Consider the following 24,539-nt stretch of genomic DNA (forward strand, 5'->3'; position numbering starts at 1 on the left):
ATAACACAACAGTGAGTTCATAATGGGTTAATAAACTACTCCCATCTGCAGCACTCAAGCCACTCAGGTGATGTCTCCTTCCCACTGCTTTTCATTAGACAAAGACCTTCTTGAGCAATTCAGTCAGAAGCATTCCAATTGCGATATGTAAAAGAAAAAGAAAAGAGAGGACAAGCCTCATAGCACAATACTGTTTAAGCCAGAGGGGTGGACAAGATACTACACCGACGGTGTAACAACTCACACATCCGCCGATAAACACAGGCTCAGAGTTAGAAGCTGCCGCTCAGTGCGATGGTCTCCTCACAAGGATGTATTCCCGTCACATAGGCTCCTCCCCCACGCGTTACGCCACTCGTCACGTGGCTTAGTCATGGGTCTCCAAGTGACTATGAGAACGGCCGAGCTATTTAACAGAGCCGCTGCGTGTCAATTTCACAGGAAGTGAAACCAAGAAGGGGCTGACATCAACATCATTGCTGGCAAACAACTCAGGCACTGTGCACAAAAACTTTAACATGCCCATTGCATATACAATCATATACATAACAATATTTTAATAAGAGGATTAAAAACATCATATTTACTGTTTGCCTAGTTTGGTTATGACATATAGGCAAACATAATAGAAAAACATATTTTAAAACCACATTTTGCAAAATAATTTCACTTACAAAATATTTCTTTTAAAACCCGAGAAAAAAGAACTATTGACATTGTGGTTACTACTTTTTACTTATAATATCTCCCTCTTCATGTGATTTAGAGGTACTTCATTCACATTAAATGCATCTTCCACACATTGATACATCTTGAAGGGGTAAGCAAAATTGTAGCTATATGATAATAATAAAAATGTGTAGTGGATAAAATTATATGCACCACTAATTTAGGTGAATACCTTAATATATTGGTGTACCAAATATATCGATATTATATAAAAACAATTCACATGATTGTACATATATAATTATTCTGCATGCTAACCATATGGGCATGAATATTGGTACCTAAAAAGTCAAAAATTTATAAAAAATGTATATATAAAAATATAAGTATAACCCATTCAAGATGTATTATAAAAATATAAAAATATATATATACACCCAAGAATAAAAAACAGACTAGACCCATCAGATAATCTTTAAAAAATGATTTGAAATATCCCTAAAAAATTAGAAATCCGAAATAAAACAGTTCAAATCAAATTCTACATTGAGCCCATTGGGCACTAAGGAACCCATTTCAAATATCCACCTTGATTCACTTTTACTAAGTTCACGGACTTTGTGGCTACCTCTCCAATGAGGATTATACTTCTCAATAGCCCAAAACTTTAGATCCTTAGGGTCTTGATTATGACACAATGCAAAGTGACGCGAAACATTATGGTCGGGATACCCCTTTTCAATGTTTTGAACGTGTTCTCTTATTCGTTTCCACATTGGTCTTTTAGTACGTCCTATATATTGCAGTAGACAAGAACACTGCAACACATAAACCACGCCCTCTGTGCGGCATGTAATGAGATCCTTGATCTCGTACTCTTTATGGGTTACATTAGACACAAACTTGGAACACTTTTGACCATTGAAGTTCGTATTTTTGCAAGCGTAACATCGTTTGCACGGAAAAAATCCATTTGCCTGATAAAAGGTTAATTGATTTTGTTTTGTTGGGGGGTCAGGAACATTTTTTGCTATTAGGTCCCTTAAAGTAGGGGCTCTCCTGTATACTATCTTTGGGATATTTGGCAGAATCCCTTGTAACTGCCTATCGGCTTGTAGTATCGGCCAATGCGTTCTGAATATCTTTTCCAACTTTTTGTGCTGGACACTATAATTTAGAATAATAGGTAGCTCCATTCCTACTCCATTCTTTTTGATCTTGTCTTGTATCAAGGATTCCCTAGGGGTATCATATACTTTTGTGATTTGTGTCTGTATAAAATCTTTATCATACCCCTTGTTCACAAATCTCTTACCCAGCATATTGGCTTGTTCTATGAAGACATTCGCATCAGAGCAATTTCTCCGGATTCTTATCATTTGCCCTTTGGGGATGTTGATCAACCAGGGATCATGATGACAGCTGTCTGTGGGTATATAGCTGTTTCTTTCTACTGGTTTAAAGTATGTTTTGGTGGTTATTTTATGATGTTCCAAATTAATTTCTAAATCTGGAAATTGAATCGATTTGTCACTTATTTCATACGTAAGTTTGATGTTCTTCTGGTTCTCGTTCAATTTATCCAGGAATTGTATAAGGGAGGACTCATCGCCTTTCCAAATGATGATACAATCATCAATGTACCTTCTGTACAAAACTAGGTGATGCGGCATATTTGCATAAATAGCCGTCTCCTCCCATTCCGACATATATACATTTGCGACACTTGGCGCATATTTTGCGCCCATCCCTATTCCATTTAATTGCCGGTAAAAATCAGACTTATACCAGAAATAGTTATGCTGAAGGCCGTAGGCCAAGCACCTCAAAACAAACCGTTTCTGTTTCGAAATTAAAGAACCATACTTATTTAATGCCCATTTGGTTGCCCCAATTGCTTCTTCATGATTAATTATAGTGTAAAGTGATGCCACGTCAGCTGTGGCCAACAAATACTTCTCTTGTACATTTATCACTATATTATCAAGAATTTGAATAAGGTGCTTCGTGTCTCTTAGATACGCCCTTGTTAAAGGGACTAAAGGCTGGATAAACTTATCCACATACTCTCCCAGTCGGGAATTTATGGATTGAATCCCATTTATGATGGGTCTACCCGGTGGTCTGATGGGATTCTTGTGGATCTTTGGTATCGTGTATATGATCGGGACCCTACAGATTTCAGGAATCAGGTATTTTTCTTCTTTTTTATTTAGAATACCTCTTTCTCTACCTCGATAGATAAGTTCCCAAAGTTCTTCCTTATATTCCCTTGTAGGATTTCCCCTGAGCTTGATATAAGTATTGACGTCACTGAGCTGATTCTCCAGTTCTTCATAATAGTAATTTCTTGATAGTACTACAATGGCCCCCCCCTTATCTGCCGGCCTAATAATAATTTGTTTGTTCTCCTCAAGCTCTTTAATCCCCTTATGGATAGCTTTCGGATCCGGCATTTTTTTGATTTTCAGTTTATCCAAATCTCTAAGGACCATTTTGTTAAAAACCTCTATATGCTGGTTATTCTTTACTTGGGGATTAAATAGAGATTTATTTCTTAATTGACTATGTGTCACTCTTCCCAACAAATTTCTTGCATCCGGTTCAGGTTTTATAGGTTGATTTAGCATATATTTTTTAATATTCAGCCTCCTTGTGAATTTTTTAATGTCCACGTAAGCGTCAAATTTACTGAGGTTTCTTTTGGGGGCGAACTTGAGACCTTTATCAAGAGTCATGATCTCTGTTTGCGTTAGTTCAACCCCGCTAATGTTGTATATTCCTTGGCCTATTGAACCTTCCTTCGTTTTGGCCTTGTGTCCACCTCTACATCCCCTCTTTCGTTTGGACTTCTGGAGTGGGCTCCCTGTTCGTACCGAGGGGGTGTCCTTTCGTTCCTGCGTTGATCTAAAAAAGAGCGACTATCCTGTTCCTCTTTATAGTTCGCCAACGGCTCATAATAATTGTGAGTTGGTATCGGACTTCTTCTGGAATCTTGTTGATAGTAATCCCGATGAGGAGGACCGCCCGATGAATGGGTTTGATACTGTCCTCCTTGATATTGATGATACTGTGGAGGGTAATGATCTCTTGGATCCCTTCGATCCTGATTATAATAATTAGGGTCCTGATGGTAACCATATGTGTAATTCCCCTGGTTACTAGACTGATTTTGTGGTGGGTTCGATGGTTTCTGATTCGTTTTATTTTTCCAGCCAGGTTTCTTTGGGGACTTAGTACGAGGTTTTTGATTATTTTTATTATTATTCCTCCACCAGGGTTTAGGTGTTCTAGGTCCGTTTGGTTCCTCCCTAAAAGATCTAGGTGGGTCATTAACATATTCTCGTTGAGGTCTTGCATATTCATCACCCCCATATCTCGGTCGTTCAGGTGTTCTATACCTAAATTCCCTAGGAGGGGATATGACCCGAACCTCTCTATCAGGAGAGGAGGACACTGACCCCATTTTTCCATCTTTGAGATTAAGTTGCCACTTGAATATCTGATGGGATCGGTAATCATTTGTGTCCCTCATATATTTCCTCTTTTTGCGTTGTTTGATTTCAGCATCCTTCTGTTCTAAGACTTTATTAAGTTGATTGGTTAGTGTAGTAAATGAAGGAATATCTTTATATCCTTCTAAGGAGGTTTTGCAATCTGCTATCAATTTTGTAATGTGTGTAATTTTACGTTGTTTTCTTTTAATTAAAAACTGCAAAACTTCCAAACCTTTCTCATTGAAAAATTTAAACCATTCTTCAATGGAATCTTTATCCAATAATCCATCATTGATGGGAACATCCCATCTAAGCCTTCTGGGTACTATTCCTTCTTTGACATATTGTTCATGGGTAGTCAGATCCCACCACACACTGACTTTTTTCTCCATGAGATGACCAAATTTTCTAAAATTGGTGTCTAGGTCACATGATTCTGCAGAATTTTTTGTAGTAAATACATCTTTAAGGTCAACTGTACGATTTTCCATATAGTTAAATATATCCATGGTTGCTGCTAGTAGTGATAAAAATTGTACGTGCCAAGTATAAAAAGAGTGGTACTACTGCGCTACCCAATAAAACTAATATAAGAAAAAAACAACAAAAATAATTAAATGATTAAAAGCTGCGTATCAAAAAGGTGTACAAAACCAAAGAATTAGATATGTGTAATAGGTAAAGATAGCGCTAATATCAACTAGTGCCGATTAGTACAATATGGTGAGTGATAAGCATTCAATAAAGTGAATATTATAAATATAAATATATAGAAAACAACAACACTCATGAATAAATATTCTGTCTAATGATAACACAACAGTGAGTTCATAATGGGTTAATAAACTACTCCCATCTGCAGCACTCAAGCCACTCAGGTGATGTCTCCTTCCCACTGCTTTTCATTAGACAAAGACCTTCTTGAGCAATTCAGTCAGAAGCATTCCAATTGCGATATGTAAAAGAAAAAGAAAAGAGAGGACAAGCCTCATAGCACAATACTGTTTAAGCCAGAGGGGTGGACAAGATACTACACCGACGGTGTAACAACTCACACATCCGCCGATAAACACAGGCTCAGAGTTAGAAGCTGCCGCTCAGTGCGATGGTCTCCTCACAAGGATGTATTCCCGTCACATAGGCTCCTCCCCCACGCGTTACGCCACTCGTCACGTGGCTTAGTCATGGGTCTCCAAGTGACTATGAGAACGGCCGAGCTATTTAACAGAGCCGCTGCGTGTCAATTTCACAGGAAGTGAAACCAAGAAGGGGCTGACATCAACATCATTGCTGGCAAACAACTCAGGCACTGTGCACAAAAACTTTAACATGCCCATTGCATATACAATCATATACATAACAATATTTTAATAAGAGGATTAAAAACATCATATTTACTGTTTGCCTAGTTTGGTTATGACATATAGGCAAACATAATAGAAAAACATATTTTAAAACCACATTTTGCAAAATAATTTCACTTACAAAATATTTCTTTTAAAACCCGAGAAAAAAGAACTATTGACATTGTGGTTACTACTTTTTACTTATAATATCTCCCTCTTCATGTGATTTAGAGGTACTTCATTCACATTAAATGCATCTTCCACACATTGATACATCTTGAAGGGGTAAGCAAAATTGTAGCTATATGATAATAATAAAAATGTGTAGTGGATAAAATTATATGCACCACTAATTTAGGTGAATACCTTAATATATTGGTGTACCAAATATATCGATATTATATAAAAACAATTCACATGATTGTACATATATAATTATTCTGCATGCTAACCATATGGGCATGAATATTGGTACCTAAAAAGTCAAAAATTTATAAAAAATGTATATATAAAAATATAAGTATAACCCATTCAAGATGTATTATAAAAATATAAAAATATATATATACACCCAAGAATAAAAAACAGACTAGACCCATCAGATAATCTTTAAAAAATGATTTGAAATATCCCTAAAAAATTAGAAATCCGAAATAAAACAGTTCAAATCAAATTCTACATTGAGCCCATTGGGCACTAAGGAACCCATTTCAAATATCCACCTTGATTCACTTTTACTAAGTTCACGGACTTTGTGGCTACCTCTCCAATGAGGATTATACTTCTCAATAGCCCAAAACTTTAGATCCTTAGGGTCTTGATTATGACACAATGCAAAGTGACGCGAAACATTATGGTCGGGATACCCCTTTTCAATGTTTTGAACGTGTTCTCTTATTCGTTTCCACATTGGTCTTTTAGTACGTCCTATATATTGCAGTAGACAAGAACACTGCAACACATAAACCACGCCCTCTGTGCGGCATGTAATGAGATCCTTGATCTCGTACTCTTTATGGGTTACATTAGACACAAACTTGGAACACTTTTGACCATTGAAGTTCGTATTTTTGCAAGCGTAACATCGTTTGCACGGAAAAAATCCATTTGCCTGATAAAAGGTTAATTGATTTTGTTTTGTTGGGGGGTCAGGAACATTTTTTGCTATTAGGTCCCTTAAAGTAGGGGCTCTCCTGTATACTATCTTTGGGATATTTGGCAGAATCCCTTGTAACTGCCTATCGGCTTGTAGTATCGGCCAATGCGTTCTGAATATCTTTTCCAACTTTTTGTGCTGGACACTATAATTTAGAATAATAGGTAGCTCCATTCCTACTCCATTCTTTTTGATCTTGTCTTGTATCAAGGATTCCCTAGGGGTATCATATACTTTTGTGATTTGTGTCTGTATAAAATCTTTATCATACCCCTTGTTCACAAATCTCTTACCCAGCATATTGGCTTGTTCTATGAAGACATTCGCATCAGAGCAATTTCTCCGGATTCTTATCATTTGCCCTTTGGGGATGTTGATCAACCAGGGATCATGATGACAGCTGTCTGTGGGTATATAGCTGTTTCTTTCTACTGGTTTAAAGTATGTTTTGGTGGTTATTTTATGATGTTCCAAATTAATTTCTAAATCTAGAAATTGAATCGATTTGTCACTTATTTCATACGTAAGTTTGATGTTCTTCTGGTTCTCGTTCAATTTATCCAGGAATTGTATAAGGGAGGACTCATCGCCTTTCCAAATGATGATACAATCATCAATGTACCTTCTGTACAAAACTAGGTGATGCGGCATATTTGCATAAATAGCCGTCTCCTCCCATTCCGACATATATACATTTGCGACACTTGGCGCATATTTTGCGCCCATCCCTATTCCATTTAATTGCCGGTAAAAATCAGACTTATACCAGAAATAGTTATGCTGAAGGCCGTAGGCCAAGCACCTCAAAACAAACCGTTTCTGTTTCGAAATTAAAGAACCATACTTATTTAATGCCCATTTGGTTGCCCCAATTGCTTCTTCATGATTAATTATAGTGTAAAGTGATGCCACGTCAGCTGTGGCCAACAAATACTTCTCTTGTACATTTATCACTATATTATCAAGAATTTGAATAAGGTGCTTCGTGTCTCTTAGATACGCCCTTGTTAAAGGGACTAAAGGCTGGATAAACTTATCCACATACTCTCCCAGTCGGGAATTTATGGATTGAATCCCATTTATGATGGGTCTACCCGGTGGTCTGATGGGATTCTTGTGGATCTTTGGTATCGTGTATATGATCGGGACCCTACAGATTTCAGGAATCAGGTATTTTTCTTCTTTTTTATTTAGAATACCTCTTTCTCTACCTCGATAGATAAGTTCCCAAAGTTCTTCCTTATATTCCCTTGTAGGATTTCCCCTGAGCTTGATATAAGTATTGACGTCACTGAGCTGATTCTCCAGTTCTTCATAATAGTAATTTCTTGATAGTACTACAATGGCCCCCCCCTTATCTGCCGGCCTAATAATAATTTGTTTGTTCTCCTCAAGCTCTTTAATCCCCTTATGGATAGCTTTCGGATCCGGCATTTTTTTGATTTTCAGTTTATCCAAATCTCTAAGGACCATTTTGTTAAAAACCTCTATATGCTGGTTATTCTTTACTTGGGGATTAAATAGAGATTTATTTCTTAATTGACTATGTGTCACTCTTCCCAACAAATTTCTTGCATCCGGTTCAGGTTTTATAGGTTGATTTAGCATATATTTTTTAATATTCAGCCTCCTTGTGAATTTTTTAATGTCCACGTAAGCGTCAAATTTACTGAGGTTTCTTTTGGGGGCGAACTTGAGACCTTTATCAAGAGTCATGATCTCTGTTTGCGTTAGTTCAACCCCGCTAATGTTGTATATTCCTTGGCCTATTGAACCTTCCTTCGTTTTGGCCTTGTGTCCACCTCTACATCCCCTCTTTCGTTTGGACTTCTGGAGTGGGCTCCCTGTTCGTACCGAGGGGGTGTCCTTTCGTTCCTGCGTTGATCTAAAAAAGAGCGACTATCCTGTTCCTCTTTATAGTTCGCCAACGGCTCATAATAATTGTGAGTTGGTATCGGACTTCTTCTGGAATCTTGTTGATAGTAATCCCGATGAGGAGGACCGCCCGATGAATGGGTTTGATACTGTCCTCCTTGATATTGATGATACTGTGGAGGGTAATGATCTCTTGGATCCCTTCGATCCTGATTATAATAATTAGGGTCCTGATGGTAACCATATGTGTAATTCCCCTGGTTACTAGACTGATTTTGTGGTGGGTTCGATGGTTTCTGATTCGTTTTATTTTTCCAGCCAGGTTTCTTTGGGGACTTAGTACGAGGTTTTTGATTATTTTTATTATTATTCCTCCACCAGGGTTTAGGTGTTCTAGGTCCGTTTGGTTCCTCCCTAAAAGATCTAGGTGGGTCATTAACATATTCTCGTTGAGGTCTTGCATATTCATCACCCCCATATCTCGGTCGTTCAGGTGTTCTATACCTAAATTCCCTAGGAGGGGATATGACCCGAACCTCTCTATCAGGAGAGGAGGACACTGACCCCATTTTTCCATCTTTGAGATTAAGTTGCCACTTGAATATCTGATGGGATCGGTAATCATTTGTGTCCCTCATATATTTCCTCTTTTTGCGTTGTTTGATTTCAGCATCCTTCTGTTCTAAGACTTTATTAAGTTGATTGGTTAGTGTAGTAAATGAAGGAATATCTTTATATCCTTCTAAGGAGGTTTTGCAATCTGCTATCAATTTTGTAATGTGTGTAATTTTACGTTGTTTTCTTTTAATTAAAAACTGCAAAACTTCCAAACCTTTCTCATTGAAAAATTTAAACCATTCTTCAATGGAATCTTTATCCAATAATCCATCATTGATGGGAACATCCCATCTAAGCCTTCTGGGTACTATTCCTTCTTTGACATATTGTTCATGGGTAGTCAGATCCCACCACACACTGACTTTTTTCTCCATGAGATGACCAAATTTTCTAAAATTGGTGTCTAGGTCACATGATTCTGCAGAATTTTTTGTAGTAAATACATCTTTAAGGTCAACTGTACGATTTTCCATATAGTTAAATATATCCATGGTTGCTGCTAGTAGTGATAAAAATTGTACGTGCCAAGTATAAAAAGAGTGGTACTACTGCGCTACCCAATAAAACTAATATAAGAAAAAACCAACAAAAATAATTAAATGATTAAAAGCTGCGTATCAAAAAGGTGTACAAAACCAAAGAATTAGATATGTGTAATAGGTAAAGATAGCGCTAATATCAACTAGTGCCGATTAGTACAATATGGTGAGTGATAAGCATTCAATAAAGTGAATATTATAAATATAAATATATAGAAAACAACAACACTCATGAATAAATATTCTGTCTAATGATAACACAACAGTGAGTTCATAATGGGTTAATAAACTACTCCCATCTGCAGCACTCAAGCCACTCAGGTGATGTCTCCTTCCCACTGCTTTTCATTAGACAAAGACCTTCTTGAGCAATTCAGTCAGAAGCATTCCAATTGCGATATGTAAAAGAAAAAGAAAAGAGAGGACAAGCCTCATAGCACAATACTGTTTAAGCCAGAGGGGTGGACAAGATACTACACCGACGGTGTAACAACTCACACATCCGCCGATAAACACAGGCTCATAATCAAGACACATGTCATAATCAAGACCCTAAGGATCTAAAGTTTTGGGCTATTGAGAAGTATAATCCTCATTGGAGAGGTAGCCACAAAGTCCGTGAACTTAGTAAAAGTGAATCAAGGTGGATATTTGAAATGGGTTCCTTAGTGCCCAATGGGCTCAATGTAGAATTTGATTTGAACTGTTTTATTTCGGATTTCTAATTTTTTAGGGATATTTCAAATCATTTTTTAAAGATTATCTGATGGGTCTAGTCTGTTTTTTATTCTTGGGTGTATATATATATTTTTATATTTTTATAATACATCTTGAATGGGTTATACTTATATTTTTATATATACATTTTTTATAAATTTTTGACTTTTTAGGTACCAATATTCATGCCCATATGGTTAGCATGCAGAATAATTATATATGTACAATCATGTGAATTGTTTTTATATAATATCGATATATTTGGTACACCAATATATTAAGGTATTCACCTAAATTAGTGGTGCATATAATTTTATCCACTACACATTTTTATTATTATCATATAGCTACAATTTTGCTTACCCCTTCAAGATGTATCAATGTGTGGAAGATGCATTTAATGTGAATGAAGTACCTCTAAATCACATGAAGAGGGAGATATTATAAGTAAAAAGTAGTAACCACAATGTCAATAGTTCTTTTTTCTCGGGTTTTAAAAGAAATATTTTGTAAGTGAAATTATTTTGCAAAATGTGGTTTTAAAATATGTTTTTCTATTATGTTTGCCTATATGTCATAACCAAACTAGGCAAACAGTAAATATGATGTTTTTAATCCTCTTATTAAAATATTGTTATGTATATGATTGTATATGCAATGGGCATGTTAAAGTTTTTGTGCACAGTGCCTGAGTTGTTTGCCAGCAATGATGTTGATGTCAGCCCCTTCTTGGTTTCACTTCCTGTGAAATTGACACGCAGCGGCTCTGTTAAATAGCTCGGCCGTTCTCATAGTCACTTGGAGACCCATGACTAAGCCACGTGACGAGTGGCGTAACGCGTGGGGGAGGAGCCTATGTGACGGGAATACATCCTTGTGAGGAGACCATCGCACTGAGCGGCAGCTTCTAACTCTGAGCCTGTGTTTATCGGCGGATGTGTGAGTTGTTACACCGTCGGTGTAGTATCTTGTCCACCCCTCTGGCTTAAACAGTATTGTGCTATGAGGCTTGTCCTCTCTTTTCTTTTTCTTTTACATATCGCAATTGGAATGCTTCTGACTGAATTGCTCAAGAAGGTCTTTGTCTAATGAAAAGCAGTGGGAAGGAGACATCACCTGAGTGGCTTGAGTGCTGCAGATGGGAGTAGTTTATTAACCCATTATGAACTCACTGTTGTGTTATCATTAGACAGAATATTTATTCATGAGTGTTGTTGTTTTCTATATATTTATATTTATAATATTCACTTTATTGAATGCTTATCACTCACCATATTGTACTAATCGGCACTAGTTGATATTAGCGCTATCTTTACCTATTACACATATCTAATTCTTTGGTTTTGTACACCTTTTTGATACGCAGCTTTTAATCATTTAATTATTTTTGTTGGTTTTTTCTTATATTAGTTTTATTGGGTAGCGCAGTAGTACCACTCTTTTTATACTTGGCACGTACAATTTTTATCACTACTAGCAGCAACCATGGATATATTTAACTATATGGAAAATCGTACAGTTGACCTTAAAGATGTATTTACTACAAAAAATTCTGCAGAATCATGTGACCTAGATACCAATTTTAGAAAATTTGGTCATCTCATGGAGAAAAAAGTCAGTGTGTGGTGGGATCTGACTACCCATGAACAATATGTCAAAGAAGGAATAGTACCCAGAAGGCTTAGATGGGATGTTCCCATCAATGATGGATTATTGGATAAAGATTCCATTGAAGAATGGTTTAAATTTTTCAATGAGAAAGGTTTGGAAGTTTTGCAGTTTTTAATTAAAAGAAAACAACGTAAAATTACACACATTACAAAATTGATAGCAGATTGCAAAACCTCCTTAGAAGGATATAAAGATATTCCTTCATTTACTACACTAACCAATCAACTTAATAAAGTCTTAGAACAGAAGGATGCTGAAATCAAACAACGCAAAAAGAGGAAATATATGAGGGACACAAATGATTACCGATCCCATCAGATATTCAAGTGGCAACTTAATCTCAAAGATGGAAAAATGGGGTCAGTGTCTTCCTCTCCTGATAGAGAGGTTCGGGTCATATCCCCTCCTAGGGAATTTAGGTATAGAACACCTGAACGACCGAGATATGGGGGTGATGAATATGCAAGACCTCAACGAGAATATGTTAATGACCCACCTAGATCTTTTAGGGAGGAACCAAACGGACCTAGAACACCTAAACCCTGGTGGAGGAATAATAATAAAAATAATCAAAAACCTCGTACTAAGTCCCCAAAGAAACCTGGCTGGAAAAATAAAACGAATCAGAAACCATCGAACCCACCACAAAATCAGTCTAGTAACCAGGGGAATTACACATATGGTTACCATCAGGACCCTAATTATTATAATCAGGATCGAAGGGATCCAAGAGATCATTACCCTCCACAGTATCATCAATATCAAGGAGGACAGTATCAAACCCATTCATCGGGCGGTCCTCCTCATCGGGATTACTATCAACAAGATTCCAGAAGAAGTCCGATACCAACTCACAATTATTATGAGCCGTTGGCGAACTATAAAGAGGAACAGGATAGTCGCTCTTTTTTAGATCAACGCAGGAACGAAAGGACACCCCCTCGGTACGAACAGGGAGCCCACTCCAGAAGTCCAAACGAAAGAGGGGATGTAGAGGTGGACACAAGGCCAAAACGAAGGAAGGTTCAATAGGCCAAGGAATATACAACATTAGCGGGGTTGAACTAACGCAAACAGAGATCATGACTCTTGATAAAGGTCTCAAGTTCGCCCCCAAAAGAAACCTCAGTAAATTTGACGCTTACGTGGACATTAAAAAATTCACAAGGAGGCTGAATATTAAAAAATATATGCTAAATCAACCTATAAAACCTGAACCGGATGCAAGAAATTTGTTGGGAAGAGTGACACATAGTCAATTAAGAAATAAATCTCTATTTAATCCCCAAGTAAAGAATAACCAGCATATAGAGGTTTTTAACAAAATGGTCCTTAGAGATTTGGATAAACTGAAAATCAAAAAAATGCCGGATCCGAAAGCTATCCATAAGGGGATTAAAGAGCTTGAGGAGAACAAACAAATTATTATTAGGCCGGCAGATAAGGGGGGGGGCCATTGTAGTACTATCAAGAAATTACTATTATGAAGAACTGGAGAATCAGCTCAGTGACGTCAATACTTATATCAAGCTCAGGGGAAATCCTACAAGGGAATATAAGGAAGAACTTTGGGAACTTATCTATCGAGGTAGAGAAAGAGGTATTCTAAATAAAAAAGAAGAAAAATACCTGATTCCTGAAATCTGTAGGGTCCCGATCATATACACGATACCAAAGATCCACAAGAATCCCATCAGACCACCGGGTAGACCCATCATAAATGGGATTCAATCCATAAATTCCCGACTGGGAGAGTATGTGGATAAGTTTATCCAGCCTTTAGTCCCTTTAACAAGGGCGTATCTAAGAGACACGAAGCACCTTATTCAAATTCTTGATAATATAGTGATAAATGTACAAGAGAAGTATTTGTTGGCCACAGCTGACGTGGCATCACTTTACACTATAATTAATCATGAAGAAGCAATTGGGGCAACCAAATGGGCATTAAATAAGTATGGTTCTTTAATTTCGAAACAGAAACGGTTTGTTTTGAGGTGCTTGGCCTACGGCCTTCAGCATAACTATTTCTGGTATAAGTCTGATTTTTACCGGCAATTAAATGGAATAGGGATGGGCGCAAAATATGCGCCAAGTGTCGCAAATGTATATATGTCGGAATGGGAGGAGACGGCTATTTATGCAAATATGCCGCATCACCTAGTTTTGTACAGAAGGTACATTGATGATTGTATCATCATTTGGAAAGGCGATGAGTCCTCCCTTATACAATTCCTGGATAAATTGAACGAGAACCAGAAGAACATCAAACTTACGTATGAAATAAGTGACAAATCGATTCAATTTCTAGATTTAGAAATTAATTTGGAACATCATAAAATAACCACCAAAACATACTTTAAACCAGTAGAAAGAAACAGCTATATACCCACAGACAGCTGTCATCATGATCCCTGGTTGATCAACATCCCCAAAGGGCAAATGATAAGAATCCGGAGAAATTGCTCTGATGCGAATGTCTTCATAGAACAAGCCAATATGCTGGGTAAGAGATTTGTGAACAAGGGGTATGATAAAGATTTTATACAGACACAAATCACAAAAGTATATGATACCCCTAGGGAATCCTTGATACAAGACAAGATCAAAAAGAATGGAGTAGGAATGGAGCTACCTATTATTCTAAATTATAGTGTCCAGCACAAAAAGTTGGAAAAGATATTCAGAACGCATTGGCCGATACTACAAGCCGATAGGCAGTTACAAGGGATTCTGCCAAATATCCCAAAGATAGTATACAGGAGAGCCCCTACTTTAAGGGACCTAATAGCAAAAAATGTTCCTGACCCCCCAACAAAACAAAATCAATTAACCTTTTATCAGGCAAATGGATTTTTTCCGTGCAAACGATGTTACGCTTGCAAAAATACGAACTTCAATGGTCAAAAGTGTTCCAAGTTTGTGTCTAATGTAACCCATAAAGAGTACGAGATCAAGGATCTCATTACATGCCGCACAGAGGGCGTGGTTTATGTGTTGCAGTGTTCTTGTCTACTGCAATATATAGGACGTACTAAAAGACCAATGTGGAAACGAATAAGAGAACACGTTCAAAACATTGAAAAGGGGTATCCCGACCATAATGTTTCGCGTCACTTTGCATTGTGTCATAATCAAGACCCTAAGGATCTAAAGTTTTGGGCTATTGAGAAGTATAATCCTCATTGGAGAGGTAGCCACAAAGTCCGTGAACTTAGTAAAAGTGAATCAAGGTGGATATTTGAAATGGGTTCCTTAGTGCCCAATGGGCTCAATGTAGAATTTGATTTGAACTGTTTTATTTCGGATTTCTAATTTTTTAGGGATATTTCAAATCATTTTTTAAAGATTATCTGATGGGTCTAGTCTGTTTTTTATTCTTGGGTGTATATATATATTTTTATATTTTTATAATACATCTTGAATGGGTTATACTTATATTTTTATATATACATTTTTTATAAATTTTTGACTTTTTAGGTACCAATATTCATGCCCATATGGTTAGCATGCAGAATAATTATATATGTACAATCATGTGAATTGTTTTTATATAATATCGATATATTTGGTACACCAATATATTAAGGTATTCACCTAAATTAGTGGTGCATATAATTTTATCCACTACACATTTTTATTATTATCATATAGCTACAATTTTGCTTACCCCTTCAAGATGTATCAATGTGTGGAAGATGCATTTAATGTGAATGAAGTACCTCTAAATCACATGAAGAGGGAGATATTATAAGTAAAAAGTAGTAACCACAATGTCAATAGTTCTTTTTTCTCGGGTTTTAAAAGAAATATTTTGTAAGTGAAATTATTTTGCAAAATGTGGTTTTAAAATATGTTTTTCTATTATGTTTGCCTATATGTCATAACCAAACTAGGCAAACAGTAAATATGATGTTTTTAATCCTCTTATTAAAATATTGTTATGTATATGATTGTATATGCAATGGGCATGTTAAAGTTTTTGTGCACAGTGCCTGAGTTGTTTGCCAGCAATGATGTTGATGTCAGCCCCTTCTTGGTTTCACTTCCTGTGAAATTGACACGCAGCGGCTCTGTTAAATAGCTCGGCCGTTCTCATAGTCACTTGGAGACCCATGACTAAGCCACGTGACGAGTGGCGTAACGCGTGGGGGAGGAGCCTATGTGACGGGAATACATCCTTGTGAGGAGACCATCGCACTGAGCGGCAGCTTCTAACTCCGGGCCTGTGTTTATCGGCGGATGTGTGAGTTGTTACACCGTCGGTGTAGTATCTTGTCCACCCCTCTGGCTTAAACAGTATTGTGCTATGAGGCTTGTCCTCTCTTTTCTTTTTCTTTTACATATCGCAATTGGAATGCTTCTGACTGAATTGCTCAAGAAGGTCTTTGTCTAATGAAAAGCAGTGGGAAGGAGACATCACCTGAGTGGCTTGAGTGCTGCAGATGGGAGTAGTTTATTAACCCATTATGAACTCACTGTTGTGTTATCATTAGACAGAATATTTATTCATGAGTGTTGTTGTTTTCTATATATTTATATTTATAATATTCACTTTATTGAATGCTTATCACTCACCATATTGTACTAATCGGCACTAGTTGATATTAGCGCTATCTTTACCTATTACACATATCTAATTCTTTGGTTTTGTACACCTTTTTGATACGCAGCTTTTAATCATTTAATTATTTTTGTTGGTTTTTTCTTATATTAGTTTTATTGGGTAGCGCAGTAGTACCACTCTTTTTATACTTGGCACGTACAATTTTTATCACTACTAGCAGCAACCATGGATATATTTAACTATATGGAAAATCGTACAGTTGACCTTAAAGATGTATTTACTACAAAAAATTCTGCAGAATCATGTGACCTAGATACCAATTTTAGAAAATTTGGTCATCTCATGGAGAAAAAAGTCAGTGTGTGGTGGGATCTGACTACCCATGAACAATATGTCAAAGAAGGAATAGTACCCAGAAGGCTTAGATGGGATGTTCCCATCAATGATGGATTATTGGATAAAGATTCCATTGAAGAATGGTTTAAATTTTTCAATGAGAAAGGTTTGGAAGTTTTGCAGTTTTTAATTAAAAGAAAACAACGTAAAATTACACACATTACAAAATTGATAGCAGATTGCAAAACCTCCTTAGAAGGATATAAAGATATTCCTTCATTTACTACACTAACCAATCAACTTAATAAAGTCTTAGAACAGAAGGATGCTGAAATCAAACAACGCAAAAAGAGGAAATATATGAGGGACACAAATGATTACCGATCCCATCAGATATTCAAGTGGCAACTTAATCTCAAAGATGGAAAAATGGGGTCAGTGTCCTCCTCTCCTGATAGAGAGGTTCGGGTCATATCCCCTCCTAGGGAATTTAGGTATAGAACACCTGAACGACCGAGATATGGGGGTGATGAATATGCAAGACCTCAACGAGAATATGTTAATGACCCACCTAGATCTTTTAGGGAGGAACCAAACGGACCTAGAACACCTAAACCCTGGTGGAGGAATAATAATAAAAATAATCAAAAACCTCGTACTAAGTCCCCAAAGAAACCTGGCTGGAAAAATAAAACGAATCAGAAACCATCGAACCCACCACAAAATCAGTCTAGTAACCAGGGGAATTACACATATGGTTACCATCAGGACCCTAATTATTATAATCAGGATCGAAGGGATCCAAGAGATCATTACCCTCCACAGTATCATCAATATCAAGGAGGACAGTATCAAACCCATTCATCGGGCGGTCCTCCTCATCGGGATTACTATCAACAAGATTCCAGAAGAAGTCCGATACCAACTCACAATTATTATGAGCCGTTGGCGAACTATAAAGAGGAACAGGATAGTCGCTCTTTTTTAGATCAACGCAGGAACGAAAGGACACCCCCTCGGTACGAACAGGGAGCCCACTCCAGAAGTCCAAACGAAAGAGGGGATGTAGAGGTGGACACAAGGCCAAAACGAAGGAAGGTTCAATAGGCCAAGGAATATACAACATTAGCGGGGTTGAACTAACGCAAACAGAGATCATGACTCTTGATAAAGGTCTCAAGTTCGCCCCCAAAAGAAACCTCAGTAAATTTGACGCTTACGTGGACATTAAAAAATTCACAAGGAGGCTGAATATTAAAAAATATATGCTAAATCAACCTATAAAACCTGAACCGGATGCAAGAAATTTGTTGGGAAGAGTGACACATAGTCAATTAAGAAATAAATCTCTATTTAATCCCCAAGTAAAGAATAACCAGCATATAGAGGTTTTTAACAAAATGGTCCTTAGAGATTTGGATAAACTGAAAATCAAAAAAATGCCGGATCCGAAAGCTATCCATAAGGGGATTAAAGAGCTTGAGGAGAACAAACAAATTATTATTAGGCCGGCAGATAAGGGGGGGGCCATTGTAGTACTATCAAGAAATTACTATTATGAAGAACTGGAGAATCAGCTCAGTGACGTCAATACTTATATCAAGCTCAGGGGAAATCCTACAAGGGAATATAAGGAAGAACTTTGGGAACTTATCTATCGAGGTAGAGAAAGAGGTATTCTAAATAAAAAAGAAGAAAAATACCTGATTCCTGAAATCTGTAGGGTCCCGATCATATACACGATACCAAAGATCCACAAGAATCCCATCAGACCACCGGGTAGACCCATCATAAATGGGATTCAATCCATAAATTCCCGACTGGGAGAGTATGTGGATAAGTTTATCCAGCCTTTAGTCCCTTTAACAAGGGCGTATCTAAGAGACACGAAGCACCTTATTCAAATTCTTGATAATATAGTGATAAATGTACAAGAGAAGTATTTGTTGGCCACAGCTGACGTGGCATCACTTTACACTATAATTAATCATGAAGAAGCAATTGGGGCAACCAAATGGGCATTAAATAAGTATGGTTCTTTAATTTCGAAACAGAAACGGTTTGTTTTGAGGTGCTTGGCCTACGGCCTTCAGCATAACTATTTCTGGTATAAGTCTGATTTTTACCGGCAATTAAATGGAATAGGGATGGGCGCAAAATATGCGCCAAGTGTCGCAAATGTATATATGTCGGAATGGGAGGAGACGGCTATTTATGCAAATATGCCGCATCACCTAGTTTTGTACAGAAGGTACATTGATGATTGTATCATCATTTGGAAAGGCGATGAGTCCTCCCTTATACAATTCCTGGATAAATTGAACGAGAACCAGAAGAACATCAAACTTACGTATGAAATAAGTGACAAATCGATTCAATTTCTAGATTTAGAAATTAATTTGGAACATCATAAAATAACCACCAAAACATACTTTAAACCAGTAGAAAGAAACAGCTATATACCCACAGACAGCTGTCATCATGATCCCTGGTTGATCAACATCCCCAAAGGGCAAATGATAAGAATCCGGAGAAATTGCTCTGATGCGAATGTCTTCATAGAACAAGCCAATATGCTGGGTAAGAGATTTGTGAACAAGGGGTATGATAAAGATTTTATACAGACACAAATCACAAAAGTATATGATACCCCTAGGGAATCCTTGATACAAGACAAGATCAAAAAGAATGGAGTAGGAATGGAGCTACCTATTATTCTAAATTATAGTGTCCAGCACAAAAAGTTGGAAAAGATATTCAGAACGCATTGGCCGATACTACAAGCCGATAGGCAGTTACAAGGGATTCTGCCAAATATCCCAAAGATAGTATACAGGAGAGCCCCTACTTTAAGGGACCTAATAGCAAAAAATGTTCCTGACCCCCCAACAAAACAAAATCAATTAACCTTTTATCAGGCAAATGGATTTTTTCCGTGCAAACGATGTTACGCTTGCAAAAATACGAACTTCAATGGTCAAAAGTGTTCCAAGTTTGTGTCTAATGTAACCCATAAAGAGTACGAGATCAAGGATCTCATTACATGCCGCACAGAGGGCGTGGTTTATGTGTTGCAGTGTTCTTGTCTACTGCAATATATAGGACGTACTAAAAGACCAATGTGGAAACGAATAAGAGAACACGTTCAAAACATTGAAAAGGGGTATCCCGACCATAATGTTTCGCGTCACTTTGCATTGTGTCATAATCAAGACCCTAAGGATCTAAAGTTTTGGGCTATTGAGAAGTATAATCCTCATTGGAGAGGTAGCCACAAAGTCCGTGAACTTAGTAAAAGTGAATCAAGGTGGATATTTGAAATGGGTTCCTTAGTGCCCAATGGGCTCAATGTAGAATTTGATTTGAACTGTTTTATTTCGGATTTCTAATTTTTTAGGGATATTTCAAATCATTTTTTAAAGATTATCTGATGGGTCTAGTCTGTTTTTTATTCTTGGGTGTATATATATATTTTTATATTTTTATAATACATCTTGAATGGGTTATACTTATATTTTTATATATACATTTTTTATAAATTTTTGACTTTTTAGGTACCAATATTCATGCCCATATGGTTAGCATGCAGAATAATTATATATGTACAATCATGTGAATTGTTTTTATATAATATCGATATATTTGGTACACCAATATATTAAGGTATTCACCTAAATTAGTGGTGCATATAATTTTATCCACTACACATTTTTATTATTATCATATAGCTACAATTTTGCTTACCCCTTCAAGATGTATCAATGTGTGGAAGATGCATTTAATGTGAATGAAGTACCTCTAAATCACATGAAGAGGGAGATATTATAAGTAAAAAGTAGTAACCACAATGTCAATAGTTCTTTTTTCTCGGGTTTTAAAAGAAATATTTTGTAAGTGAAATTATTTTGCAAAATGTGGTTTTAAAATATGTTTTTCTATTATGTTTGCCTATATGTCATAACCAAACTAGGCAAACAGTAAATATGATGTTTTTAATCCTCTTATTAAAATATTGTTATGTATATGATTGTATATGCAATGGGCATGTTAAAGTTTTTGTGCACAGTGCCTGAGTTGTTTGCCAGCAATGATGTTGATGTCAGCCCCTTCTTGGTTTCACTTCCTGTGAAATTGACACGCAGCGGCTCTGTTAAATAGCTCGGCCGTTCTCATAGTCACTTGGAGACCCATGACTAAGCCACGTGACGAGTGGCGTAACGCGTGGGGGAGGAGCCTATGTGACGGGAATACATCCTTGTGAGGAGACCATCGCACTGAGCGGCAGCTTCTAACTCTGAGCCTGTGTTTATCGGCGGATGTGTGAGTTGTTACACCGTCGGTGTAGTATCTTGTCCACCCCTCTGGCTTAAACAGTATTGTGCTATGAGGCTTGTCCTCTCTTTTCTTTTTCTTTTACATATCGCAATTGGAATGCTTCTGACTGAATTGCTCAAGAAGGTTTTTGTCTAATGAAAAGCAGTGGGAAGGAGACATCACCTGAGTGGCTTGAGTGCTGCAGATGGGAGTAGTTTATTAACCCATTATGAACTCACTGTTGTGTTATCATTAGACAGAATATTTATTCATGAGTGTTGTTGTTTTCTATATATTTATATTTATAATATTCACTTTATTGAATGCTTATCACTCACCATATTGTACTAATCGGCACTAGTTGATATTAGCGCTATCTTTACCTATTACACATATCTAATTCTTTGGTTTTGTACACCTTTTTGATACGCAGCTTTTAATCATTTAATTATTTTTGTTGGTTTTTTCTTATATTAGTTTTATTGGGTAGCGCAGTAGTACCACTCTTTTTATACTTGGCACGTACAATTTTTATCACTACTAGCAGCAACCATGGATATATTTAACTATATGGAAAATCGTACAGTTGACCTTAAAGATGTATTTACTACAAAAAATTCTGCAGAATCATGTGACCTAGACACCAATTTTAGAAAATTTGGTCATCTCATGGAGAAAAAAGTCAGTGTGTGGTGGGATCTGACTACCCATGAACAATATGTCAAAGAAGGAATAGTACCCAGAAGGCTTAGATGGGATGTTCCCATCAATGATGGATTATTGGATAAAGATTCCATTGAAGAATGGTTTAAATTTTTCAATGAGAAAGGTTTGGAAGTTTTGCAGTTTTTAATTAAAAGAAAACAACGTATTGTGCTATGAGGCTTGTCCTCTCTTTTCTTTTTCTTTTACATATCGCAATTGGAATGCTTCTGACTGAATTGCTCAAGAAGGTCTTTGTCTAATGAAAAGCAGTGGGAAGGAGACATCACCTGAGTGGCTTGAGTGCTGCAGATGGGAGTAGTTTATTAACCCATTATGAACTCACTGTTGTGTTATCATTAGACAGAATATTTATTCATGAGTGTTGTTGTTTTCTATATATTTATATTTATAATATTCACTTTATTGAATGCTTATCACTCACCATATTGTACTAATCGGCACTAGTTGATATTAGCGCTATCTTTACCTATTACAGATGTGTGGTATCCCTGATGTAGGAGGGTAGATTCATCACCAAAGGCCGGAGCTGTTCGTCCAGGAATTGGCTTAAGCGTTCTGTAATGCATCCACGTCCCGATATGATGGGTCTTCCAGGGGGATTTGACTGGTCTTTGTGTACTTTTGGCAGGCTATAGAAAGTTGGAATTTTGGCATGGTCCGTTCTTATGAATTCCCACGTCTGTTGTGTGATCACATTTTCCACATATGCTTCGTCCACTAGTTTGAAAAATTCCGAGTCATATCTTTCGATAATGGATCTGGGTATGAGTCTATACCACTCAGCATTGGATAGTATATTTCGACACATTGTCTGGTAAAACTCATTACTCATTATCACGATATTCCCCCCTTTATCCGAGGGTTTTATCGTCAGTTGTTTTTGATTGGCTAAGAGTGTTAGAGCCTTTTGTTCCTGTTGTGATATATTATTGGGGCTATGGCCTTTCTTCAAGTTCATTAGATCCCTTGTTGTCATTGCTATGAAAGCATTGAGATTTGAGTTCAAAGTTAAAGGTGGAAATTTGTTGGATTTCTTCTTCAACAAGGATTTCTTAGAGAGGCCTCCTTCAGTTGGTGTCACCTGTTCTTCCAGAAATGTTTTTAGATCTATTCTATCTATAAGATCTCTATTTGTCTGTTCATCCAACAGGGCGATCAAATCGTTCATGGCCTGTTCCTCTCTAGCAGTTGGTCCATTGGTCGGAACTGGTTTTTCATAGAGGCTTTTGAGGATAAGTTTTCTCGCAAATAAATGCAGATCCTTTATTAGATCAAAAGTGTCCACATCTTTTGAAGGGCAAAAGCTTAGGCCCTTCTGTAGAATGTTAGTTTCATCTTGGGATAGTGAGTATTGGGACAGGTTTATGATGCTGAAGGAATCATTATTCCTTTCGCATATTTCCTTAAGTCATTTTGTATCATTAGTATTGCCCCCTTGGTGGGTATCTTCAATAGTTGTGGAATGTTTTCCTCTCCCCAAAGGAGGTCCTTTAGTTTCCGTTGGTGTGGGTTGTGCTGTTGGGCCATTGTCACTGATGTATCTCTTGTTGTCATTTCCCCTCTCAGGGGATGTCCATTTTTGTTTTCTACTACCCTGAGTTGTCGATTGTGAACGGGCAGATGATAAGGAATTTAGTGAGGAATTTGACCCTAGGTCGTTTTTCCAACCCTTTGTTTTCTTCAGGTTGGTTCTCCTTTGAGGGCGATTTTGATTTTTCCGTGTTAGCCACCGATAGGCCTTGCCCTCTTTGAACGCCATTTTATCTCTCCAGAAATTTTGTTCTTTTTTGGTAATGAGATCCTTGACAGTGGTGTCTATGTGTCCCTTTATCTTTTGTTCCTGATCTTTATAGGTATCCATTTCTTTGAACGGTTCTAATTGACTGTATAACTCGTCAATCTCTTTTTCCGAGGATAGTATTCTTTTTTGGTATTCCTCAATGAGGAGCTTCATCATTATTTTTGTGCACTGTTGCAAATTATTCTCCCACCGTTTTTTAAACATATTGTCCATATCCTCAAAAGTGGGGAATATTTGCACCCTCAGTCCTAATGGGTTGATTTCTTCTCTGATGTAATGCTCGAAGTTTTCAACCTGCCAGAACATGGCTACCTTCTTCTCCACTAGTATTTTTAGTTGGGAGAAGAGTGCAGTCATTTCTGATCCTTTGGCCTCTTTGGCACCATGATCTCTGTATTGGCTCATTAAGGTATCAAATTCTTTTCCTCTGAACATAGTTGCCCTCCTAGTTTCGTTTGTTAAATAATATCAATCAAATGTGGTGCTTAATGGTGTGTGCAGTGTTATAGACAGAAGAGAAGTAAGAAGAAAAAATTCTAAAACACAAGGTTATTGGAGTGTATCAGAATCGTGCTTATTCCAAATGTTTTATATAGATTATTCATCAAATGTTTAATCCAATATTGGGTTGCCCAATAGTCAAACAGAAAGAAGTTTCTGTGCAGTCACCTGCAGAGTATATTCAGTTTATCTGCACAGACAGGTCT

At 37.1% G+C, this 24,539-nt stretch overlaps 1 protein-coding gene across 1 annotated transcript in view; it reads left to right on the forward strand.

Annotated features, from left to right (window-relative positions):
• LOC120927238 (O-acyltransferase like protein-like) overlaps positions 1 to 24,539 on the forward strand; it is a 146,828-nt gene that overhangs the window by 77,071 nt on the left and 45,218 nt on the right. The window lies entirely within an intron of this gene.

The sequence above is a fragment of the Rana temporaria genome, chromosome 1, assembly GCF_905171775.1.
Source record: "Rana temporaria chromosome 1, aRanTem1.1, whole genome shotgun sequence".
In the NCBI taxonomy this organism is placed as follows: Eukaryota; Metazoa; Chordata; class Amphibia; order Anura; family Ranidae; genus Rana; species Rana temporaria.